The sequence below is a fragment of the Engystomops pustulosus genome, chromosome 11, assembly GCF_040894005.1.
Source record: "Engystomops pustulosus chromosome 11, aEngPut4.maternal, whole genome shotgun sequence".
In the NCBI taxonomy this organism is placed as follows: Eukaryota; Metazoa; Chordata; class Amphibia; order Anura; family Leptodactylidae; genus Engystomops; species Engystomops pustulosus.
The window spans coordinates 52,009,292-52,020,652 of record NC_092421.1 but is presented as its reverse complement, the minus strand read 5'-3'; positions in this window follow the sequence as shown (position 1 = coordinate 52,020,652).

Below are 11,361 nucleotides of genomic sequence, written 5' to 3'. Positions count from 1 at the left end.
CATTTGCAACGTTTTCATGTGGGCATGGATTTTACAGCTTTCACTGTGTGCCACAAATGACACGTCTACTTTATTCTTTGGGTCAGTACGATTATGGGGATAACAAATTTGTATAGGTTTTATGATGTTTTCATACATTTACAAAAATTAAAACCTCCTGTACACATTTTTTTTTTTTTAATTTTGCCATCTTCTGCCGCCAATAACTTTTTCGAACTTTGGTGTACGAAGCTGTGACTTTTGATGACGTTTTCAATGTTATCATTTTTATGACTGTACAACCTTTTGTTCACTTTTTATTGATTTTTTAAATATTTTTCAAAATGGCAAAAAAGTGCCATTTTCGACTTTGGGCACTATTTTCCGTTACGGGGTAAAACGCAGTAAAAAACCGTTATTATATTTTGATAGATCGGGCATTTTGGGACACGGCGATACCTAATGTGTTTATGATTTTTACTGTTTATTAATATTTATATCAGTTCTAGGGGAAGGGGGTGATATGAATTTTTAAGAATTTTTTTTATAATTTTTTGAAAACTTTTTTTATTTTTATTTTTACTATTTTTCTGACAAGTCCCACTTATAGAATAAACATTATAATTCCAAAATAAATAAAAACACCATAAACCATGTTGGATTAAAAACTGGAGATATAGCTTTGAGTAGAGATGAGCGAGCACTAAAATGCTCGAGTGCTCGTTACTCGAGTCAAACTTTTTCCGATGCTCTTTTTTCAAGGGGACCAAGGCTTGGCACAGGGAAGCTTGGCCAAACACCTGGGAACCTCAGAAAAGGATGGAAACACCACGGAAATGGACAGGAAACAGCAGGGGCAGCATGCATCGATGCCTCTGAGGCTGCTTAATCGCACCATTATGCCAAAATTATGGGCATCTCAGCATGGTCATGACAGAGTGACCAAATGAGGCGAGATAGCATCTAAAACACCCAATAATTGACCCTGACACTATAGAAGACGGCATGCAGAGGCAGTGGCAGCAGCGCCAGGCTAGAGAGTGGCATGGCGACATACCCAAAAATGGACTCAGGCTTCAAACCAATTAAAAAAATTCCTTTTGGCGAGGATAACGTGTAGCACTGTATGTATCAGTATTTTGCCTGGTTAAGGCGGCAGAGAGGAACCAAAGGAGGTGAGCAAGAAGCGCTGAAATGATTTCCTATGTGAACAAAAGGTTGACGGTATATTTAGTCGATAACACAGCATGGTGGCGACATAGTGACCAAGTTCCAGAACGTATCTGGTGAAACACCCGAAAAATGAGCCTGACACAGCTCGTTTGCTAAGGGGATGGCATGTGGAGGCAGCTATGGAGATGACTTTTGGAGGTAGCTATGGAAACGGCGTCTGGAGGCTGCTATGGAGACGACGTGTGGAGGTAGCAATGGAGACAGCGTGTGGAGGCAGCAATGGAGACAATGGAGACATTGATAAGTTTTGCGTTTATTTACAAAGAAAAGAAAAAATGATTAATTTTTAAAAAAAATTTGCCATTTTCGAAATTTGAAATCATTAAGTTTTCAGGCAGATAGATTTACCACCCAAATAAGTTGCTGAATAACATTTCCCATTTGTCTACTTTACATTTTCATCATTTTCTGGATAATATATTTTGATGTCACGCGGCTTACAAATTGAATATCGATTTTCCGGATTTTCAGAATTGACTATTTTGGCGATAAATACAGTTTTGAATGAAATTTTACATATTTAGCATCAAAACCCCTACATAATCAACCAATTTTCAAATCTGCCCCCCTCAAATTATCAGAAACAGCTGTTACGAAGATTGTTAACCCCTTGAGATCTTCATAGTAATTGAATCAAAATGGAGGTGTAATTTAGAATGGTTAAATTATGCCGGGTATACGTTCATTTAGCCCTAAAATTTACACATTTCCAAAAGATAAAAAGAGAAAACCCACCATACAATTTGTTCTATAATTTCCCCTGAGTACAGAGACCCCCAACATGTGGCCGTTACTTGTTTTATGGGCGCATAGCGAGGTGCAGAAGGGAAGGAGCGCCCTGCAGCTGCCAGGATTTTAGTTTCCTCATTGGCCCCTTTTGCAGGCTATAAAATTTTCGCTTTTTCGTTATTGGGGCCATGTGATGGCATTTTTTTTGCGGGACGAGATGCTTTTTCTATTGTTACCATTTTGGGGTTGGTATCCCCTATTGTTGAAAATGTAGGAACTTTTTTTTGAGGGCAGAAGTAGAAAAGCATCAATTCTGTACTGGATTTTTTACTTTTTTTTTGGTGTTCACCGTTTAGCCTAATAATCATGTTATCTTTATTTTATGGGTTGATACAATTACGGGGATACCATACATGAACATTTTTTCTTGATGGTTGATGGTTGATGGCTTGTTTTTTGCGGGACATGTTGTACTTTTCACCAGTATAATTCTGGAGTACATATGTTTTTTGGATCACTTTTTATTGCATTTTCTGTGGGATTCAATAGGTAAAAATCTTTTTTTTTGGCGAGTTTTTATTTACGACGTTCATCGTACAGAGATGCCATAGCAACGATCTCCCCCCCAAAAAACGATGCAGGGGCGCCGATCGTGGGGGAAAGACCCCCGGGAGGCATGTTAAATACACTTTTCCAATATACTTTCTGTATTAATTCCTTATGGTTTTCTGGATCTCTGCTAGCTTTACTTCTATAGGAAGCGTCTATGTTTACTTCCAGTGGACAAAAATCTGACCATGGTCACACAGGTGTACAGCTCGGTATAACACACAACTCTGATTACTCTCTGTGATATAACGTGGCGTGCACCTGTGTGACCATGGTCAGATTTCTGTGCCCTGAAAGTAAAAATAGAAGCTTTCTATAGAATGACAGCAAGCAGAGATCTAGAATACTGTGAGGAATTGATACAGAAAGTATATTATAAAATTGTATCTTTTTATAATACAAACAATAACATTAATTTGCTGAAATGGGAACACCACTTTAAGTTTTAATTTGTGGTATGACGACAAGGAGTTGGCCACAGCTTTATTTAAGATTATTTACAATAAACTCCTATTTATAGACTCACAACTTTTAATAACTTTCTATAACTTTAATGAGATAAGTATGGACTCCTGAATGCCAGCCTACATAAAGGGCATGTAGGTACAAACCCACTTACATGACTGCCACATGTGACATTAACAAGCCCAAAAGCAAATATAAATGGGGAGGGAGGGCAGGAAGATTTCCATAAAGAGGAAACCAACCCCCCTTTATGACCTAAAGCTCCCCCCCAGACATGACCAGCATTAAGCACTAGCCCACTGTCTCGTAGCCCATATTCTGCCCTTGCAACCAGCCTAGACCTTAACCCCTTAACGCCGCAGCCCTTTTTCGTTTTTCCGTTTTCATTTTTCACTCCCCACCTTCAAAAATCTTTAACTTTTTTATTTTTCCATGTACAGAGCTGTGTGACAGCTTATTTTCTGCATAACAAATTACACTTCAAAATGGTGGTATTTAATATTCCATGCCGTCAGGGGTGCACCTTGCCTTTCTGCTGCCTGAGGCGAGCTATAAAAAGATGCCCCCCCCCCCGACTCCAAATATGTAATATATCATGGAGTGTCAGGACCAGATGCAATCATATTGGTTCAATGTGAAAATAAAGCAATGCAATATACATAGAGCTTCCCTCCATGTACTATATAATAAACACTGTGAGCTACCATAAAGAACAAAACACATACAACAATCCGCCTTATATAATATAAAATCAATACAGCATGCCACCATATACCATATAATACATACAGCGTGCCGCCATATACCATGTAATACATACAGTGTGCCGCCATATACCATATAATACATACAGTGTGCCACCATATACCATATAATATATACAGCATGCCACCATATACCAAATAATACATACAGCGTGCCCCCATATACCAAATAATACATACAGCGTGCCACCATATACCAAATAATACATACAGCGTGCCACCATATACCATATAATACATACAGCGTGCCGCCATATACCATGTAATACATACAGTGTGCCGCCATGTACCATACAATATATACAGCGTGCCCCCATATACCAAATAATATATACAGCGTGCCGCCATATAACATATTATACATACAGCGTGCCGCCATATACCATATAATACATACAGCGTGCCGCCACATACCATATAATACATACAGCGTGCCGCCATATACCATATAATACATACAGCGTGCCACCACATACCATGTAATACATAGTGTGACGCCACATACCATATAATACATATAGCGTGCCGCCATATACCATATATTCCATATAATACATACAGTGTGCCTCCATATACCATATAATACATACAGTTTGACGCCACATACCATATAATACATGCAGGGTGCTGCCGGTGGGTGGGGGGGGGTGAATCGGAGCCTGGGGGTACCTGTCCTGGCGGGCGGAGGAAAGTGCCGGTCGGCAGGTGGATGTGATGTGCAGGCCGCGGGGCGATGTGCGGTCAGGTGCGCCCCTGCATGCCGTGTACTGGGAAGCATTAAAAAAAAATTCCAAATGCAGTGAAATTGGTAAAAAAACGCATTTGTGCCGTATTCTTGTGGGCTTGGATTTTACGGATTTCATTGAGCTCCCCAAATGACAGGTCTACTTTACTTTTTGGGTCGGTACAATTACAGGGATACCAAATTTGCATAGGTTTTATAATGTTGTCATACATTTAAAAAAATTAAAACCTTCTGTACAATTTTTTGGGGGGATTTTGCGTCTTCTGGCGCAAATAACTTTTTTATACTTTGGTGTACGGAGCTTTGGAAGGTTTCGTTTTTTGCAGCTTTTGATGACGTTTACAATGCTATTTTTAGGACTGTACAACCTTTTGATCACTTTTACAGAATTTTTTATATTTTTTTTTAAATGGCAAAAAAGTGCCATTTTCAACTTTGAACACGATTTTCCATTACGAGGTTAAACACAGTGAAAACCCGTTATTATATTTCGATCAGGCATTTTCAGATGCGTAGATACCTAATCTGTTTATGATTTTTACTGTTTATTTATATTTATATCAGTTCTAGGGAAAGGGGGGTGATTTTAATTTTTAGGTTTTTTTATTATACTTTTTTAAACTTTTTTAAAATTTTTATGTTTTACTATTTTTCAGACTCCCTAGGGTACTATAACCCTAGGTTGTCTGTACAATCCTATCATATACTGCCATATTACAGTATGGCAGTATATGGGGATTTTACTCCTCATTCCTTACAATGTGCTAATAGCACATTGTAATGAATAGGTTAACACGAAGTAGCCACGGGCCTTCGGAAGACCTGAGGCTACCATGGCGACGGACCGTCGCTCCCCGATGACGTCAATCTTTTTGAAGCCTCCGGCAGCTTTGTTGGCGACGATCAGCGGGAGAACACCCACGATCGGTGCTGGCAGAGACTTACCGGCTATGGAGAAGGCTCAGCCCATGAGCCCTCTCCATGCACCCGTATGTATATGTGTGTGTGTAAGTATATGTGTGTGTGTATGTATATGTGTGTGTATATGTATATATGTGTATATGTGTGTGTGTGTGTATATATATGCTGTATTTGTGATATTCATCAGAGCTTCTATTTTGCACTATATGGTGGTACTCTGTATGCATTTTATACTACATGGCGGTACTCTGTTTGCATTTTATACTACATGACGGTACTCTGTATGAATTGTATACTACATGGCGGTACTCTGTAGGCATTTTATACTACATGGCGGTATGCTGCATGCATTTTATACTACATGGCGGTGCGCTATGTGCATTTTATATTACACGGCGGTACGCTTTATCTTATACTATATGGCGGCATGCTGTAGGCATTTTGCATTGCTTTATTTTTACTCCAAACCAATATGATGGATCTGGTTATAGTATCATAGTTTATACAGTTGAAAAAAGACACTCGTCTATCAAGTTCAACCAAGGAAGGGAAGGGATTTAAGGGAAACAATTCTATATAACATAACCATCAATGTTATTTAGTAAAAAGGCATCTAGACCCTTCTTGAAGCTCTCTGCTGCCCTTGCTGTGACCAGCGCCTGAGGCAGGCTATTCCACAGATTGACCGTTCTCATAGTAAAAAAGCCCTGTTGCCTCCGGTGATTAAACCTTGATTTCTCCAAAGGGAGACATTGCCCCCTCGTCTTTTGATTTGATTTAATCTGAAACAACTTACCATCATATTTTTTGTATGGACCATTCATATATTTAAATGAATTAATCATGTTCCCTTGTAGTTGTCTCTTTTCCAGACTAAATAAATCAAGTTGTTTTAATCTTTCCTCATAACTAAGACCTTCCATACCCCTTATCATTTTTGTGGCTCTACATTGAACCCACTCCAGCTCCTGCATCCTTTTTATGGAGCGGTACCCAGAACTGGACAGCATATTCCAGGTGAGGCCGAACCAATGCCTTGTACAGTGGTAATATTACATCCCTATCACGAGAGTCCATACCACTTTTGATACATGACAAGATCCTACTGGCTTTAGAGGCAGCTGATTGACATTGCATGCTGTTATTCAATTTATGATCTACTAGTACCCCCAGGTCCTTCTCAACAAGGGACTCTCCCAGATTCACTCCCCCAAGGACATATTTTGCCTTTGGATTATTAGCCCCCAGGTGCATAACCTATCCACATTAAACCTCATTTGCCAAGTGGATGACCAAACATGCAGTTTGTCCAAGTCACCCTATGAACATCCTCCGTGGACTGGTGTCATCTGCAAAAATAGACTGGTGTCATCTGCAAAAATAGACACAGTGCTATTAATTCCTACCTCTATATCATTAATAAATATATTAAATAGTAGTGGGCCAAGCACAGAACCCTGGGGTACACCACTCATAACTGGTGACCATTCCGAGTAGGAATCACCACAACTCTCTGGTTCATCCAGTTCTCAATCCAATTGCAAATGATTTCTGCCAAATCAATAGACCTTATTTTACCCATCAGGCGTCTATGAGGGACAGTGTCAAATGCCTTTGCAAAGTCCAAGAACACAATATCCACAGCTGCTCCTCCATCCAGGCATCTGCTCACCTCTTCATAGAAGCAGATCAGGTTAGTTTGACAACTTCTATTCTTAGTAAACCCAAGGTGGCTGTCACTTCAGTATATAGTCTTTTACTAACCCTTCCGATATTTTCCCCACAATGGAAGTTAAGCTTAAAGGCCTGTAATTGCCTGGCAAAGATCTAGAGCCCTTTTTATATATTGGCACCATGTTTGTCTTGTGCCAGTCACTTTGCACCACACCAGACATTACGGAATCCTGAAGATTTTAGACTTTAGATTTTTAGATTTTAGCGGTACAGCAATAACAGAACTGAGTTCAGAACTGAGTACAGGAGCCTTGTACACATTGATTTTATTGAGCTTAGATTGGATCATGTTTACATTCAGCCAGTCTAGTATATTACAGGGTGAACACCTACAAGCAGAACATTAAGCCAATTCGAAAATTACATATATTTTATTGCATATACAGTAAAGACAAAAAAATCACAGTATATATACAGTTCAACAGGGAGACACATATGGGTCAGTGGGGCTATCACATAGAAATGTTAAAAACATGTGGGACGGGATCAAAAGGTGGGGTACATAGTCATATGGATCACATACAAATACAATTTCAAATGCATAATGCAATTCATACCCAATAATTGGTTGTTGTGCAAATACTGCAATAAAGTGCATGCCATACAGCTTAATGTACACAGGTTCCCTATAGGTATATAAAGTGCTCAATGCATGTGCAAATCCTAAAGTGGAAGCATACCTTTAGCCATCATACACCACCCGTCTACCACAAACAGGTTCCCCGACGCGCGTTTCGGCGCTAGCCTTCGTCTGGGGGTATGGTTACTCTAGCTGCACCAGAGTTTTATCTAACTATCAGCCAATAGCAGAGAAGAACGCTCACCTGTAATGTGTTTCAAGTTAACCGGATGGAACTACTGGGCGCACGTACTGCGGCAGGTGTCCGCCCCCCGCTCGAGCCCAACCCCCACCACGTGACCGATCATGTGACGGTGACGTCACTGACGGACACGTGATCGGGGAAGAGGTCATCGAATCAGGGGGCGGGCCCCACCGCACTCGCGCGCACTCGGCCGGTACTCTGATTGACAGGTGAGTGATTGAAGGAGAATGATAGAGGTTTCAAAGGGTTCGTGCTGGCATCCATATGAGGCGAATTATATATCGAAAAAGAAGATGTATTACTGTTGTTAGGTTTCAAACAAGGATGTTATTGCTTACATTATAGTTTCTGCGAACCTCAAGGTTCTTTTATCCCATATATATCTTATATTTCACATAAGTAAACGATAACCATAAGGGAAAAGTGAGAAAACGTGCAAAACGGTGAGTGAACAAGTGAGAAAAAACTGAAAAAAGGGGGGGGGGGAAGGGGGTGTCCTGGTGCTGGGAAAAGTGCGGAATGCAGTGAAGGATAAGATTATACCACATATATTCCTAATCGTGTCTTAATGTAAAGCAATAAAGTTACAAAAATTATATCATCACATAGTGTTAGTATAACAGGAAGGTATACATTTAAAAAGATGCAAAGTGTATGTGATTGTAAATGGATGGAAGATGTGCATAATAAAATTATGATTTGGTCACAGATCAACATTGGTGTTAGCCTAAAAACATTTATACAAGGTTATTCATTTATATGTATAGTGTGAATATCATTAGATTATCCCTGTTTAAATAGTGCAAAATAGTACAAAATAGTATTTCTTTCTCTCATGGTACTGAACCAGAATTAGTTCAGTAGGTTGTTACCGCATCAAATGCTTGAAACTCTCCAATGAATGGTGTCACAATTGTTCATACTCGTGATTTATATCGAGTCTCTGCGTGTCGCACAATAATGGATGACACAAGCACGTCTTAAAACCCTCAAATCGTCATGGTGTCAAGTTTTGCAGAGCCTGCTAGATAGAAAGACAATGATTAGACTGTCAAGACAATAAGTAAAAAAACACAAATGGAAAAGAAAGGGGTGAAAAGAGGGGTTTTTAAAAAGCCCGGTGCAGCCCGGGTCGGGAGTCAGAGGAATGGGGCATAGCTCAGGGTTTCATTAAGACCTTGTGGGTTCAATGTTTTGAGAGTCCAAATCCATCTCGTCTCACATTGCGCCAGCCTCTGCGCTACAGGGCCTCCTCTGATGTTACCTTCAATGTGATCTATGCCGCAAACGCGAAGATGTTTGGGATTGCAATCATGAGATTCCCTGAAATGTCTTGCCACCGGGAGTCCATCAGTACAGAATTCAGGATTGTTTGCTGCCCTAATATCTCGTACATGCTCACGTACCCGGATCTTAAATTCCCTAGTGGTCATACCAATGTAAATCATGCCACAAGGACATGTGGCATGATACACTACCGCCTTTGTGTTGCAGGAGATTGTGTGGGTAATGGTGTATTCCTTTTGGCCACCCGAGTCCATGAAGGTTCTGGTTTGAATGATGTTGGGGCAAGCTACACAATGGCCGCAGGGTTTACACCCCCATTTTGGACCTCGGTTGTCCAAAAAAGTTTGAGCTCCTTTCTTCACATGGTGGCTTTTAACTAGCGTGTCCTGTAAATTCTTAGCTCTACGGGCTGCTATCCCTGGGTGTATAGGGATATACTTCTGTATTATCGGATCCGATCTTAATAGGGGCCAAAAGCGTTCTAGAATCTCTCTCATGGGTTGCCATTGTGAGTGGAATTTTGTTATGAACCTCACCTTTTGATCTTCTTTTTGTTGTTTTTTCTCTGGGTATAATAGTTGGATTCTAGGTGTCGATTTAGCCCTATGGTAGGCTTTTCTTAGGCATCTCTGGCTATAACCACGATCTGTGAATCTTTGTCTAAGTTCTCGAGCCCGATGTTCAAACGCTTCATCTGTGGAACAGATTCTTCTCATGCGTAAATATTGTCCTGTTGGAACTGCTGTAATGGTTTGTGGTGGGTGGGAGGAAGATGCATGAAGTAGGGCATTAACAGCCGTTTCTTTTCTGTAAACATCCGATTGGAGGTATCCCGATCCGTCTTTTTCTAGAATGACATCCAGGAAATCTACTTTATTTGGGTCACACTTATATGTGAGTTTGATATTGACATCATTGGAATTTAACCTCTGGACAAATGTAGCCAGCTGCTGGGTCGTTCCCCTCCAGACGATCAGGATGTCGTCGATGTACCGCGCCCAAAATATGACGCGGTCCATCTCGACATCCCGATCGCCCGTAAGGAGGTCCCTCTCCCACAGCCCCAGGAACAAATTGGCATATGAGGGGGCACATGCCACCCCCATCGCCGTTCCCTGGAGCTGTAGGTAGAAGGATCCCCCAAACACAAACATGTTGTGGAAGAGAACGAATTCCAGCAGCTGTATTACAAAATTTTTCATGCCATCCCCCAAAGATGTGGTACTCAAGAAAAATTGCACCGCCTTTAGGCCGTCGCAATGTTTAATGCTGGTGTACAACGATTCCACATCTAGAGTGGCAAGTATCATGTCCTCCTCCATATGTAGACCTTCAATTTTTTGTAAGAGGTCTGACGTATCCCTCACATACGAGGGTAAACATTCCACTATCTCTTTTAAGTGGTAGTCGATAAATTTCCCGACATTTTCAGTTAACCCACCATTGCCCGAAATTATCGGGCGACCTGGGGGGCAGCTAGAGTTCTTATGCACCTTTGGGAGTAGGTACAGAGTGGGTGTTTTCGGTACTTTAACAAATAGTGCATCAGCACATTCTTTCGAGATCACTTTATTTTTGATGGCTGCTTGTAAAAGGGAGTTTAATTCTCCCACAAATTTGTTAGTGGGGTTATACGTCAATTTCTGATAACAGGTTTTATCTTTTAGTTGCCTTTGGGCTTCAGCTTCGTACATATGTCTCGGCCATAGTACGATGTTGCCCCCCTTGTCCGCCTGTTTTATAATAACATCATCCAATTCCCTCAGATGTTTTAGCGCTTTCCGCATCCGCGGAGTTAGATTGTCATGATGTATATTTCGCGGAATTTTCTCAAATTCCTGAGACACTAGTTTCACGAATAGTTCAATGTTAGGATAGGCGGACAAAGGGGGAAACCTACGAGACCTAGGGCGAATACAAGCTGGAATCTTACCATGTGTTGATTGAGCGTCTTTAGATTTCTAGATTTTAGCGCTACAGCAATAACAGAACTGAGTTCAGAACTGAGTACAGGAGCCTTGTACACATTGATTTTATTGAGCTTAGATTGGATCATGTTTACATTCAGCCA